General features: G+C 48.4%; 1 long non-coding RNA gene across 2 annotated transcripts in view; it reads right to left on the bottom strand.

The window, feature by feature from the left end:
* The window catches only part of LOC135976088 (uncharacterized), a 113,555-nt gene that overhangs the window by 80,914 nt on the left and 20,131 nt on the right, over positions 1-12,510 (bottom strand). Inside the window, exon 1 of one of the 2 annotated variants that reach the window (XR_010593308.1) lies at positions 8,166-8,379. The exons of the other annotated variant lie outside the window; for it this stretch is intronic. This is a non-coding gene — a long non-coding RNA (uncharacterized LOC135976088). Of the gene's footprint in view, positions 1-8,165; positions 8,380-12,510 lie in introns of those variants that run through there. 2 annotated transcript variants of the gene reach the window in all.

Here is a 12,510-nt window from a genome sequence, read left to right as displayed (position 1 = left end):
TGCCAGGGCAGACACACTGCAGCCAGCACCTTCCAGTCAGAGGAAGGGGAAGCTCAAGGCCATCCCCGCAACGGATGTCTCCAGTGAGCTGAGCCACCCAGTGCGGCTACCAAGAGAACAGGCAGTCAGACCAGTAGCAGCTTGTTCAGATGGGATCCTCCTCCCCCCATCTTCAGAAGGTGAACAATGCACTCTACCAGCACGCCAAAAATTCAGCGCCAACATGGCAGCCAGAGAGCTGACAGACACCTGGTGGGAGTACCGAATGCTCCGTGCAGAGGACTTGGCATCCGTCGAAAGGCGGAGAGGCTGCAGAGGGAGCAGTCCCCAGGACCCAGAGGCATGGACCAGGGCTGTGTCAGGCGGAGAAATGAATGGAATTCTTCGCAGCATGTTTCCAGGAGCAATTACTCCTGTGTGCCACCCCATCCCAGCACAAATTGTCCCCTGAACTTTGTTCTATACCAAGGGCTGCAGCTGCTTGCTGGGCTGCTAAACCGGCAGCCAAATGCTAAGCGCTATACTTAATTTGCCGTCAACTCTGGCAGATGATTACATAGGTTGCTTCACACAGAGGGGGCGATTGGGTCTAGCGGTTAGAGCACAGGGCCGGGTGACCTGAGCTCTAGGGCCATTATTTATATTAACACATTAACACAGCACAGGGAGGCCTCAACAACAAACCACCACAACATCAGGGCCCCATTGTGCCAGGCACTTGACCAAATACACAGGCAGGGCTAAGGGAGGTAAGTGAGCAGGGCTTGTCGGTGAAGCTGAGCAGAGAGGTTAAATGGGGGAAATGGACCAGGCTGGGCACTGACAAGGCCTTGACAAGAGACATTCCTGGCCCAAAGGAGCTTACAATCTAAAGAAACAGAGGGGGAGAAAGGAATGATCATCACCATTTAATAGATGGGGAAACTGAGGCACAGAGCTTAAGCTCCAGAATTTTAAGATCTTGGCACCCACAACTGGATCCAGATTTTCATAAGGGCTCAGCATTCAGCAGCCCCCATTGTGACACTCCTGGCTAGATTTACCAGACCCCAGTTCCCACTCTGCTGAGCTCCTTTGTAAAGAACTCTTCTGAAAGTCTGGTTTCTAAACCAGGAACTGAATCCAGATTTCCCTGAGTCCCAGTCCAGTGGTTAAAATGGCCAGCTCTGCCAGCAATTGTTGGGAAATTAGATCATCTCTCTGCCCTTTGCCTTCCCCATCTGTAAAATGGGGATCGTGATCTTTGAGCTCTATGGATGAAAAGCACAGAGTGTTATTGCTAATGAGACCCTTTCAGATAAATATTGTTTAGATTTAAATGTATGCACTGCCTCCAAGCCAAAATCCTCGATCAGAATACCCTGAACTTTGTGGAAATTCAAATGAGGCCCTGAATCCAAACTTTGCAGTTCATCCTCCTCTTTGAACCTAGGTGTATAGGCAGAAGGCAAAACTCCCGGCAGCTCAGAGTTTGGCTTAGATTCAAACATGCGTTCAAAATTCAGATACTTCTCCAAAGCACATATGAATTATTTAAACCTCTCGATTCCGTAACACTGGAGTGGAGAGTCCAAGGATCTTGGTAAGATCTCTTGGTCCAGCATCCATATGTTCAGAAAACAAGAATTCCATTTGGCAAAAGATGTTGAGGTTTCAAAATTTGTTTTCAAACCACGTTAGAAAGAAAACGAGGCCTTTTTCCACAGAAGAGGCACTCACCCTTGATGTGGGAGACTCTGGTTCAAATCCCTGTTCAGAATCAGGCCCCCTGCCCTGATTGAATGCCAACTTCACTAAATTCTCTTACCGTTTCAGCTGAATCCGGTATTCCTCTCCATGTCCTTTCCTACATTTCCTGTGGGCTGTGAAACAACTACCATGTTCTGCCCCAGAAGTGGCTGCATGTTAGCAGAGCAAGAAGCAATCCCTGAATCTCAGCTGGATTGCCGTTTAACTCTGTGAAGAACTCTGGGGCCCATGGAGGAGCTTTGATACCCTGTATGGCACATAGCAGAGAGGGGGGGGGAGCAATTTCTAGGATTATTACTCATTATGTCTATTAGTTTAATAAAAAAGCAACTTGAAATTAACAATGTATTAGAGGAGATTCAGACCTACATTCAAATCTCTGCACGGAATTAGGCAAACTGCTTCCTGCGTATCCCAGATGAGTCCTCTCACCACCAGAATATAGAGTCAGAGTCTTGCTCTCTCAGTCACTCCAGTTAGAGCTGTTCCACTTTGTATAAATAATTAAATAGTCATTTGCCCAGAGAGGCAGAGAGAGACAGAGACATGTTTCCGTGGAAAGTTTTGTTTCTTGAAAAATTGGCATTTTCCAACAAAAAAATGTTCAGTCTAAAGATACCCAGCCTGCTCTACCCTACTGGAAATACCATGGCATGTTTCATTGTACTATATTATTTAGCCACTAGGTATCTGTGAGTATAGAATTCCAGTAAGGGTGTGGTCTCCAGTAAACCAGTATGCAAAGTTGGAACTCAAGCTGTGATGAAACTTTGCCTTAAAGTTATAGCTATTTAACTTCCATCTCCTGTTTAGGGAGACTGATTCAATACATCATGAGGACAGGAATGGCCAGGTTGGAGTATTTTGGCACTTTGGTTTTCTGACCAGAGCCTGGAAGGTCAAGGCAGCAAAAAGGAAAGAAAGGTTTTGAGCTAAATCTTTTCAGATTTCAATACAGGTTTCATGTGGTTTGACTGAAGTTTTAGGCTGAAGGCTCCAGGAAAGAGCGATTTTTATTTTAGCCACACTAGTTTGTTTACCCTTATTCAGTGGTTCTATTTCCTTGATCTCAGAAACCTTAATGGGACAAAGGGATAGCAGACAGCTCCCCACAGCAAACTGGCCTTTTCTTATATACGAATTACAGAATGGTGATTAGGAGAAACCTCTACCCATCCTGAGCTAACACAGCATCTCCTTTTGTTGGCAGTAGTAATCGATTGCTTAGCTTTGCTCCATGGGCCAGCCACTGAGGGCATGGCATGATCACACTAGTCAGTGCTTCCCACTGGTTAGATTGAGAGGAAAGTTGGAATCGAGACCTCTAGGGAAACCCACAGGTTGCAGGGAGCAGTGCTGGAAATATCCTGAGTTTATATTGAACCAATGTAGCGATAGGAGGTGCCATCTCCTCGGTGGAACATTAAGCGGAGGGCTGAACGACCAATAAAACCTCCCCGGGTCATCTGCACACAGATAGGGTTGTTAAACCCAGTGGCCTAACCAAATTCCAGCCATCTGCCTATCTAAATAGTTACCCCTTTAGTGTCAGTATGAGGTACCCCTCGTGTGACACCGCTCTGCCGTGTTACTGGCATATAATGGCTGCTGCGCTCCATCCCAGAGGTAGCTGCAAGTCAACATGACTAAGCGATGCCTACATCTGCAGTCTATAAAGCACTTTGGGATCCATCAGGATGAAAGAAGCTATATAAATTGAAGTTGTTATTATTGTTATGGCTCTGGTTATGAAAGCCAAGAGAACCAGTTTCGGGAGAGGATCATCATAAATCACCTTTTTACAGTAGTCAGTTGAGGAGGCTTTACCAGAAGCAAAAGGCAGTACTTGAATGGGAGACTGCCAAAGACCCCCTGCCACAGGAGCGGGTGCTGGCAATTCAGTAGATGGCGCTCCTCCCTCATGTCACTTATAAGCCAATGCACCAGCATATTATGAGGTGCCGCCTCTTGCATACAACATAAAATGGCGGCATTGATCATTTGTGGGTGTTAAAGATCTCACAGCACTTTCTGCAAGAGCACGGGGGTTAGCCTCAGGCCCTTGTTAAATGCAGTTTCAATTGTGTACACTATTCATAGAATATCGGGGTTGGAAGGGACCTCAGGAGGTTGTCTAGTCCAACCCCCTGCTCAAAGCAGGACCAATCCCCAGACAGATTTTTACCCCAGTTCCCTAAATGGCCCCCTCAAGGATTGAACTCACAATCCTAGGTTTAGCAGGCTAATGCTCAAACCACTGAGCTATCCCTCCCCCTATTCTTCACATCCTTTCCTAAACTTCCTGTGGGCTGTTAAACGGCTACCGTGTTGTACCCCAGAAGTGGCTGCATTTTGGTGGCACAAGAGCGCACATCACCTGGATTTCAATTTAACTTTCTAAAGAGCTCTGGGACCCATGGTGGCACTCCGATACCCCATGCAGAGCGTGGCAGAGAGAGAGAAGACATATCTAGGGTTAGTCCTCAGTGTTGTGTCTATTATGAGTTTTAAAAAACCCAAAGCAAAGTGAAATTAGCAACAATTTATTCGAGGAGATTCGTGATCTGCGGAAACACATGATCTCCAAACTAATTAGGATCCATCCTGGGCCTATCAATTCACAGCAGTTTGCTAGCACCCTTCAGCACAGTCATCCCTGACTGATACATTAAAAGGGAGAAAACCACACATGAGATATAAGAGGATTCTCCTTCTTAAGTGTTTAAAGCCTATTACCAAAATAGGTGTGTAATGTTGCCATTACAAATATAATTCTAACACTTTCTGATTCTTCCCTCCCCACATTACTCTGAAGTGTGTAAGCTATTATGGAACAAAAAGAGGCCACCTTTTAAATCTCATTCACTCCAGCTCCTGATGGATGTTTTCTCCTCTGAAGCTCAGTTTCACATAAAAGCATCTCGGTGTGGTGCTGTAAATCTGCTCCAAAACTTGGTCTAAATTACTAGTTTACTGCTCAGAGTGGTTAGTTGGTAAATATATTTTTCTAAACGGCATTTGAAAAAATGGTGTGAAGTTGTTGGTAGTGGCATAGAATTAACACGGCTTCTTCAAAGAAGCTTTTTGTTGTGTATTGTCCGTTGCTACAAGAGTGAAAACTAGAGCAGGGCAAACAAAACATTTTTCAAAATGTTCAGTGAATCTAAAAGTTAAAGAAAACAATAATCATAATAATTTAAGACAAATTAAACATGTTGTTTGATCCAACAAATATTTTCGGTTTGGATTGTAAACTTTTTTTTAATTTTTAAAATTAAAGGGACTTTTGAAACAACTTTTCATTTCAAATCAAAAAAACTAAAACATTGTTTCAAAAATGTTGAAATTAATCATTTTGAAGTGTTTTTATTTTTGGAATCTTCCCCCCAGCAAAACAATTCAGTGGAATTGACACAAATTCACAATGTTGTTCTGTCACCAAATCTGCATTTTTTTGGCCACAAAAAGTTTGGGTCAAAAAAAATTTCACACAGCTCTAGCCCAAACACAGTATTTATCATGCAACAGTCAGAACAGTTTGTCCCTGTGTAGGGTCCCTCATAGTAGAGAAGAAGCAGGACTCTGATGTGATGAATATAGAGGAACTCAGCTGCTGGACACAGACCAAACCTTGGTTCTCTCTGGCCTTCCAGCTGCCATATTGAGTAACACGGCCTATTCTGCTGACTGTCAAACTGTCTCCACCAGAAGCTCTCAAAATGATTTATAGATTAATGCAGTAAACCCCACAGCAAGCAGGGAAATTCCAACTCTCACTTATACATGGGGAAACTGAGGCAGCACAGGGAGTGACTCGGCTGAGGTCACACCGCAAGTCAGGTACAAAATTGGAAACAATCCAAGAGTCCGGACTCCCTGTTCTAACCACTAGTCCACAATGAAACAAACATACGCACATGCCCAAGGTACAATGCCTAGCATAATGGGGCTATGACCCTAAACTAGGGTGTCCAGATGGTGCCATATTAGCAATGATACATAATTATATCTCCAGCAGATGTGACGGTGACTGTTGTGTCAAAATACAGAGCGCTGGAATGGGATTATATCCTTCCCACAGTGCTCGAGGATGGAAATAGATCTATGGATAACACCGCATTTCTTCTGCACAGCAGCACAGACCTCTACCAGTACAGCTAAGGGGGCAACTCCATCAGCTGGTAGCAGCAGCAGGTAGTTGCACTCTAATGGACCAATCATTAGAGGATGTTGTGAGACACATTGCAAAGAAAAGCGGTAAGTACCAGTACTACTTGAGGTGGATATTTACCCTGTCCTCTAACTACCCCGTACAAGTGCCAAAAATACCATACTCCACTTAGATAAAGCAGGGGGTAAATTCCCAGAATAGGGGATAAACACCCTGCCTCCCATATGGGGAAAGGAGTAAATACTGACTTGCAAGTATCCAGAGGTAAATAGCAGCTGTTAGAGGTTTCTTGCACCTGCCTCTGAGTAGCTGGTACTGTCCACTGTCAGGACAGGATACTGAGCTAAATAGACCTCACTGGTCTGATCTGATCATGTCTATGTTTTATCCAGCACGACGGTAAGTATCCACCTGGCTTCCCAGGATAGACACCACCACCCCATACACACACAATGGCGGGCAAGTTCCCAAGCCACCCGCTCAGGCTAGGAACAAGAACACCTTGTCTACCCACCCACCCTCAGCCCTCGCTCTGGCAGGCCATAGGTATAGGGCATACCCTGATCCTATCCCTCATACGCTGGATTGCCCTGCTGTCGGACGCACAGAAATGCTACTTTGCTTTGCAGACAGAGATGAGCTTCTGCAGACAGCTCTACGACCTGCAGGCTGGACCTGAATCAGCAACTAGGGCCCCTGTCTGCAGGCACCTGCGTCTTCCCAGGAGTCAAAACCTCTGCAGCTTGCCCCCTCTCTTCTCTCCCCCGCCCCTCGCCATTTAAATTCCTGCAAAGCCTTTTAAAGGCAATGCTCCCACAGCTGCCTATAGCAAATAGTTCTCCTTTTCTTCCCTCCTCCCTCTCATGTGCCGAGTCAGCTATTCCAGAGGCAGCATTTCCTATCAGTGACTGACGGGCGACACTGCCTCCAGCAGTGATGGCTGAGCAGGCGTGGGAGGCTGGCAAGCAGAGCAAAGAAATTAACAAGCCTCAGTTAAACTGGAGCCTCTCTCAGGCCAGCATGGTGCTGCATTCGAGCTGCTAGCCATCTCGTAGCTTGCCAGCACAGGTTCTGATCCTACTAGGTGTCTCACACCATTATAATAGTGCTTTGGCTTTCTCTTGTGCCTTCTGTAGCGTCCCCCGCTACAGAAAGAAAATAAGGCGGACTCTGCCGTCATGAATACAGAGGGAGGCTGCTGGATACAGGTAGATCTTGCTGTTCTCTTGGGTTTTCCAGGTCTCTAACTAGCCCAGTTTATGCTGCTGACTGTCACCTCTTCAAACACTTTACAGAGTATTCCATTATCCCCACAGCAGGTCAGGTGAGATCGATTATCCCTTACAAATGGGGAAACCGAGGCATAGCACTGGGCAGCGACTTGCCTGACATTGCACTGTCCAAATCAGGAGTCCCATCTCCCTGCTCTAACCATTAGACCACACTGAACAAAAGAAAGCGGAGCGCCATCACCAGCAAGAATACTCCAGTACCCCGGTGCCATATTCCTGCAGCATACTCAGTACTTAAACGACAGCCATTTGGTATCATCTCACCTTTGGCTCTCAGACTTCGACTGCCTTCTTGTACCAATAATCAATATTGATTTTTACTGCCTGCGTTATTACCCCATTTGGGAATCAATTTTCTTGTTTTCATGGAGATTGTGGTTTATAGCACAAGCCCTCGTTTTAGCTCATCACAGAGTAATTATCTTGCCCCAGTGGCAAATCACGGTGCTTATATTACACCGAGAAATCATTGGGCTTCCCTCCCTCCCACCTCGCCGCAGACAAGTGGTTTGGTTTATTATTGCAGAGCAACTGCAGGTTACTGAGCTGCAGGAGAAAGCCAAGACTGCAGAGCAATGTGCCCCCTTGCAGACCTATTATCTGGGGGCCAGGTCTGTCATGTAGCCAGCTCCTAGCCCTCAGGTGCACATGCCCCGTGGCGCTCAGCCTTTGTCCTGGGACGGGAAATCCTGGGCAGAACTCTTCCTTCTTTTCTTGGCCTTTTGGACCTTTATCATGGTGAGAAAACAACTCCCAGGGGATAATTAGAGCGAGGAGGAGAAGTTCTTGCCACAGCCCTGTCTGCAGGGCCTGAGAGTGGCATTCCTACCAAGGGAGCTGGCGATTCCAGGCCCTGATGAGGAGAAGAAGAGACTGTTCCCCTTTTTATTCCCAACCCTGCTTCCCTGGAACCCACCCAGGTAGGAGTGGGATGGGTTGATGCCAGGACTCACCTCTCCTTCCTGATGGTACGGCAAGACTCTCCTGCTTTAGCTTCCCCTGTTATTGCCCCATCGGAGGGCACAGGCTGGCCTGTAGCTAAGACATCCCTCATGCCTAGTAGCAACAAGGCCCATGCTTGGTGTGGCTTGTTTGGAGCTCTTAGGAAGTGGCAACAGCTTCCTCTTTCCCAAGGGGATTCACAGACAGTCTGAGGTGGTGAAGCAAATGGGCACATTCTGGGGAGAGGCTGAGCCCAGCTGGGACAGATTGGAAGGGCCACAGGTGGCTAATCAGCAGCAGCTACCAGGGAGCAGAGATCATTAAAACAAAACAGGGATGTTCCCTTCTCACAGGCAGATGCAGGGATCTGGCAAACCTGCCCTCCCTTCCAGAGCACACGGGGTCTCCACTCTGTCTTTCCCTCACCCAAAATTTCTTCCACATCTAAGCAAGAAGTCCCTTCCCTGAAGTCCAGGGTGCTCATGTAACATGCTCACCCACTGTGTGCTGTATCCTCTTCTGATGGAAGATAACAGTCAACTACTATTGCCAGCTAATGGAGTTATCCCTTTAGCTTAAGCGGTAGAGGTCTGAGCTGTGGCAGTCCCGCATTCATGCTCTACTCATGATCCATGCAGAGGGTTGTTGTATTTGGATCCATCTCTAATGCAAACCTCTGGATTCCTTTTAACTCTGCCCCTTAACACTAGACCTTATCCTTTCCACAGAAGGCAAAGAAGCACCATTGTTAGAAAGCAACCCCTCCAGTGCTCAGACATCGCCAAGCCTATTACAGCCGCTGGGTAACCCACTCCGAGGGACCTGCTTTGAGAGTGGGGCTTCCTGACCCCTGCACCCAATTAGCAGAACAGACGATGTGGAACGCGCACTTGACACTGGTGTGATTTAATGATAATAACCGGGTTTCAAATATTTATTACAATGGCTGTTTTTAATAAATATTTCATGAATGCCAATTTTTTCTCTCCCCCTCGGTTGCCAGCTTTGTGGGCTTAATTTGCCTTAATGAGGAAAAAAATTGCTCTGATAAATTGCTTCCTTGTAAATGCACAGGAGGTGAGAGAGGTGCCCTCCTGAAATGTTAGTTAGGAGCAGCTGAGTGCCTGGTGAGGCTTTGGCAAGTGGGCTCCAACCTCTAGAGCACAGTGGACCGACAGGACCTTTCTGTCTATTCAAAAGAAATATCTGCTAGCAAATTGGGACGCCGTGTAGCCTAGTGATTAGGGCACGGGGCTGTGCCTCAAGAGAGCCGATGTGATCTGACCTGTTTCTGCCCTGATCTGCTGTGTGACCTTGGGCAAGTCACTTCCCTGTTCTGTGCCTCAGTTTCCCCTCTGACCCTTTGTGTGTCCCTCTATTTGCATTGTAAGCTCTGTTGGGCAGGCACTGTCACTCACTATATGTTTGCACAGTACCTAGCACATTGGGGTACAAATCACTCTAAGAACTCCCATACTACTACTAATTATGCGGCTAATTTAATTTCTTTGTTCTTCTTTGGCAATGCTCCAGGGTCTGTTATCCAGGGATCCCACAGTGCCTTACAAACATTCATTCAGCCACATGACAAACCTGTGAGATAGCTAAGGTTTGGAATCAAGTATCAGGGGGTAGCTGTGTTAGTCTGTATCCACAAAAACAACAAGGAGTCCGGTGGCACCTTAAAGACTAACAGATTTATTTGGGTGGAAGCTTTTGTAGGTAAAAAACCACTTCTGCATCTGAAGGTTTGGAACGGCCTCCCTTTTCTCATCATCGTCATCATGCAGACAGGGCCGGCTCTGGCTTTTTTGCCGCCCCAGGCAAAAAAGCCTCCCGCCGCCCCCCGCCTCTGGAGTGCCCGGAGGAGGGCAGCGAGCCCAGCCGGGGCTCCACTCTCCCCGGCGGCCAGAGTGCCAGGAGGAGGGCGGAGAGCCCAGCCGGGGCTCCGCTCTCCCCAGTGGCCAGAGCACTGGGGGGAGGGTGGCGAGCCTGCCGCGGCTCCGCTCTCCCCAGTGGCCAGAGCGCCGGGAGGAGGGTGGCGAGCCCGCCACGGCTTCGCTCTCCCCGGCAGCCAGAGCGCCGGGAGGAGGGCGGCGAGCCTGGCCGGAGCTCCGCTCTCCCTGGCGGCCAAAGCACCAGGGGGAGGGCAGCGAGCCCGGCCGCGGCTCTGCTCTCCCCGACCGGCCAGAGCGCCAGGGAGAGGGCGGCGAGCCCAGCCAGGGCTCCGCTCTCCCTGGCGGCCGGAGCACCGCGGGGAGGGCGCGAGCTCAGTCGCGGCCCCGCTCTCAGGCCGGAGCACTGCGCCGCGCCGCCCCCCTCCAGGTGCCGCCCCAAGCACATGCTTGGTGGGCTGGTGCCTGGAGCCGGCCCTGTATGCAGCCAGTTCTGGGGTGAAACTCAGCAGCTGTTTAACACCCCACGACACCACTGCACAACAGTTTATTTTTCATTAGTATTTGTGATTGGTTTCTGGGGGTGTCTCTTACGTTCAGATGCTTTTTTTAAGATAAGGCCCCGAAGATCTTACAATGGGAAGTGAAGAGGAATCCTGCACCCACTTTTAGGCAGGCAGAGTGTAATTACCCAGCTAGGAATTTGGCCAAGGCAACAGGGTTAACACTCCTATTTAATGTAAAGCACCATGACATTTTTAAAGCTCATAAACAGTTGTTTTATATAGATCAGTGGTTCTCAAACTTTTATACTGATGACCCCTTTCAAATAGCAAGCCTCTGAGTGTGACCCTCTCCCCCCTTATAAATTAAAAACACTTTTATATATTTAACACCATTATAAATGCTGGATGCGAAGTGGGGTTTAGGGTGGAGGCTGACATCTCGTGACCCCCCATGTGATAACCTCATGACCCCCTGAGGGGTCCCGACTCCCAGTTTGAGAACCCCTGATATAGATCATCTGAATGCCAGCACAGCTCCCCCTTGGAGCATGCTGGGGAGTTGATTTAGAGTCAACTCAGTGGGAAAATGTGCCTAAGGACCAGAGCCTGCAAAAACACATCTAATTTTTGCATACAGTGAACGTGTCTTTGCTGGATCAGCATCTAAGGCCCAGATCCTCGGAGAAATTTAGGTTCCTAACTCCCATTGATTTCAATGGCACTTAATTGCCCAGATACCTTTGAGGATCTAGTCCTAAATCACAAACACCACTCCCTGCACCACTGACGTGTCATTGGACGGGTCTCCTACCCAAATAGTGACCTGGCCGCCTAAGCCTGCTTGGTTAACGTCGAGAACCCCTTCCACTTACTGCACTCTCCCGTCGCCAGCATCCCCATTCGGATCTCCCACATGACATTGGCGCTGGTCGGCTGCTGGGCCAGGCTGCGTCAGGTCAGCCTTGCGCTGAATTTTTAAACAAACCCAACTGAGGCATCAGGACGCTCAGCCCTCAGAATAACTACAGAGGAGGGCAGGCGAGAACAAGAAGAAAGAAAGACGCGTATTTCCCCGCACCCCACTCCACGTGGGGCGAAGCAGAGAGCATTTCCTTTGGAGCTGGGCTTGGGTGCTCGTGTGCGTTTATGGGCTGGAGCCCTGGATTAATACATACAGAGGCTTAGCATTAAAAGGTATTGAACTAGCAGCTTTACTGAACACATGCAGCAGGCCTGGAGCTTTACACGGGACAAAACTACACACACCTCCACACCGGTGCTGGAACTAGGGGTGCTGCTGCAACGCCTGCCTTGAAGTAGTAACAACAACCTAAATACATGGTTTCCATCCCCAGCCCCCCCATTATAAAAACTGTCCCTGCACCATTGCACCTCCAGTGTCCTGCCTCAGCAGGCACTGGGGTTGCTAAGAAGCCTGGGCGGTGTTCTTCGGGCGGGAGCTGGCTCCACTTTGGTTGCTCCGAAGTCCTGTTGAAGATGATGGAGCAGCTCTTTCTGATGGGATGAGCCCACCTGTCCTTCCTCCATGGCAGATCCCAGCTGCCACGGGCGATCAAAGGAGGGACGCGAGGTCCTGTTGCGTGTTATTCCTTCTTTCTAAGCAGAACTGAAGCTCATTACAAAAACGTGGCTGGCTTGGCCTAACTCAGCAAACAGTAACCGGGTTTCTCTTTTCCTTGGTATTTATGTTTTGTGCAGACATGGGAGACAATTAGAGGCTGTAGAATCAGCAGTGCCAGGGGCAGGGCTTTCATGTGCGCTCTGCTCGGGGACTCTCAGGAAGGGTTATTACCATAGTAAGCGTCCTTTGCTCAGCTAAAAAAGCCCAGTTGTGTCCCTCACCTGCAAATAGGAAAACCAAAGGGGAGGTGCAACAAGAGCCACAAAAGAGGCAGCGTTTCGCTTTGTCTTTCGCTGCATTTTAATGCTAGCCA

This window comes from Chrysemys picta, chromosome 16 (assembly GCF_011386835.1).
Source record: "Chrysemys picta bellii isolate R12L10 chromosome 16, ASM1138683v2, whole genome shotgun sequence".
NCBI classification, from domain to species: domain Eukaryota; kingdom Metazoa; phylum Chordata; order Testudines; family Emydidae; genus Chrysemys; species Chrysemys picta.
Note: the sequence above shows the minus strand (reverse complement) of the source record. Positions and strands in the feature narration are given on the sequence as shown.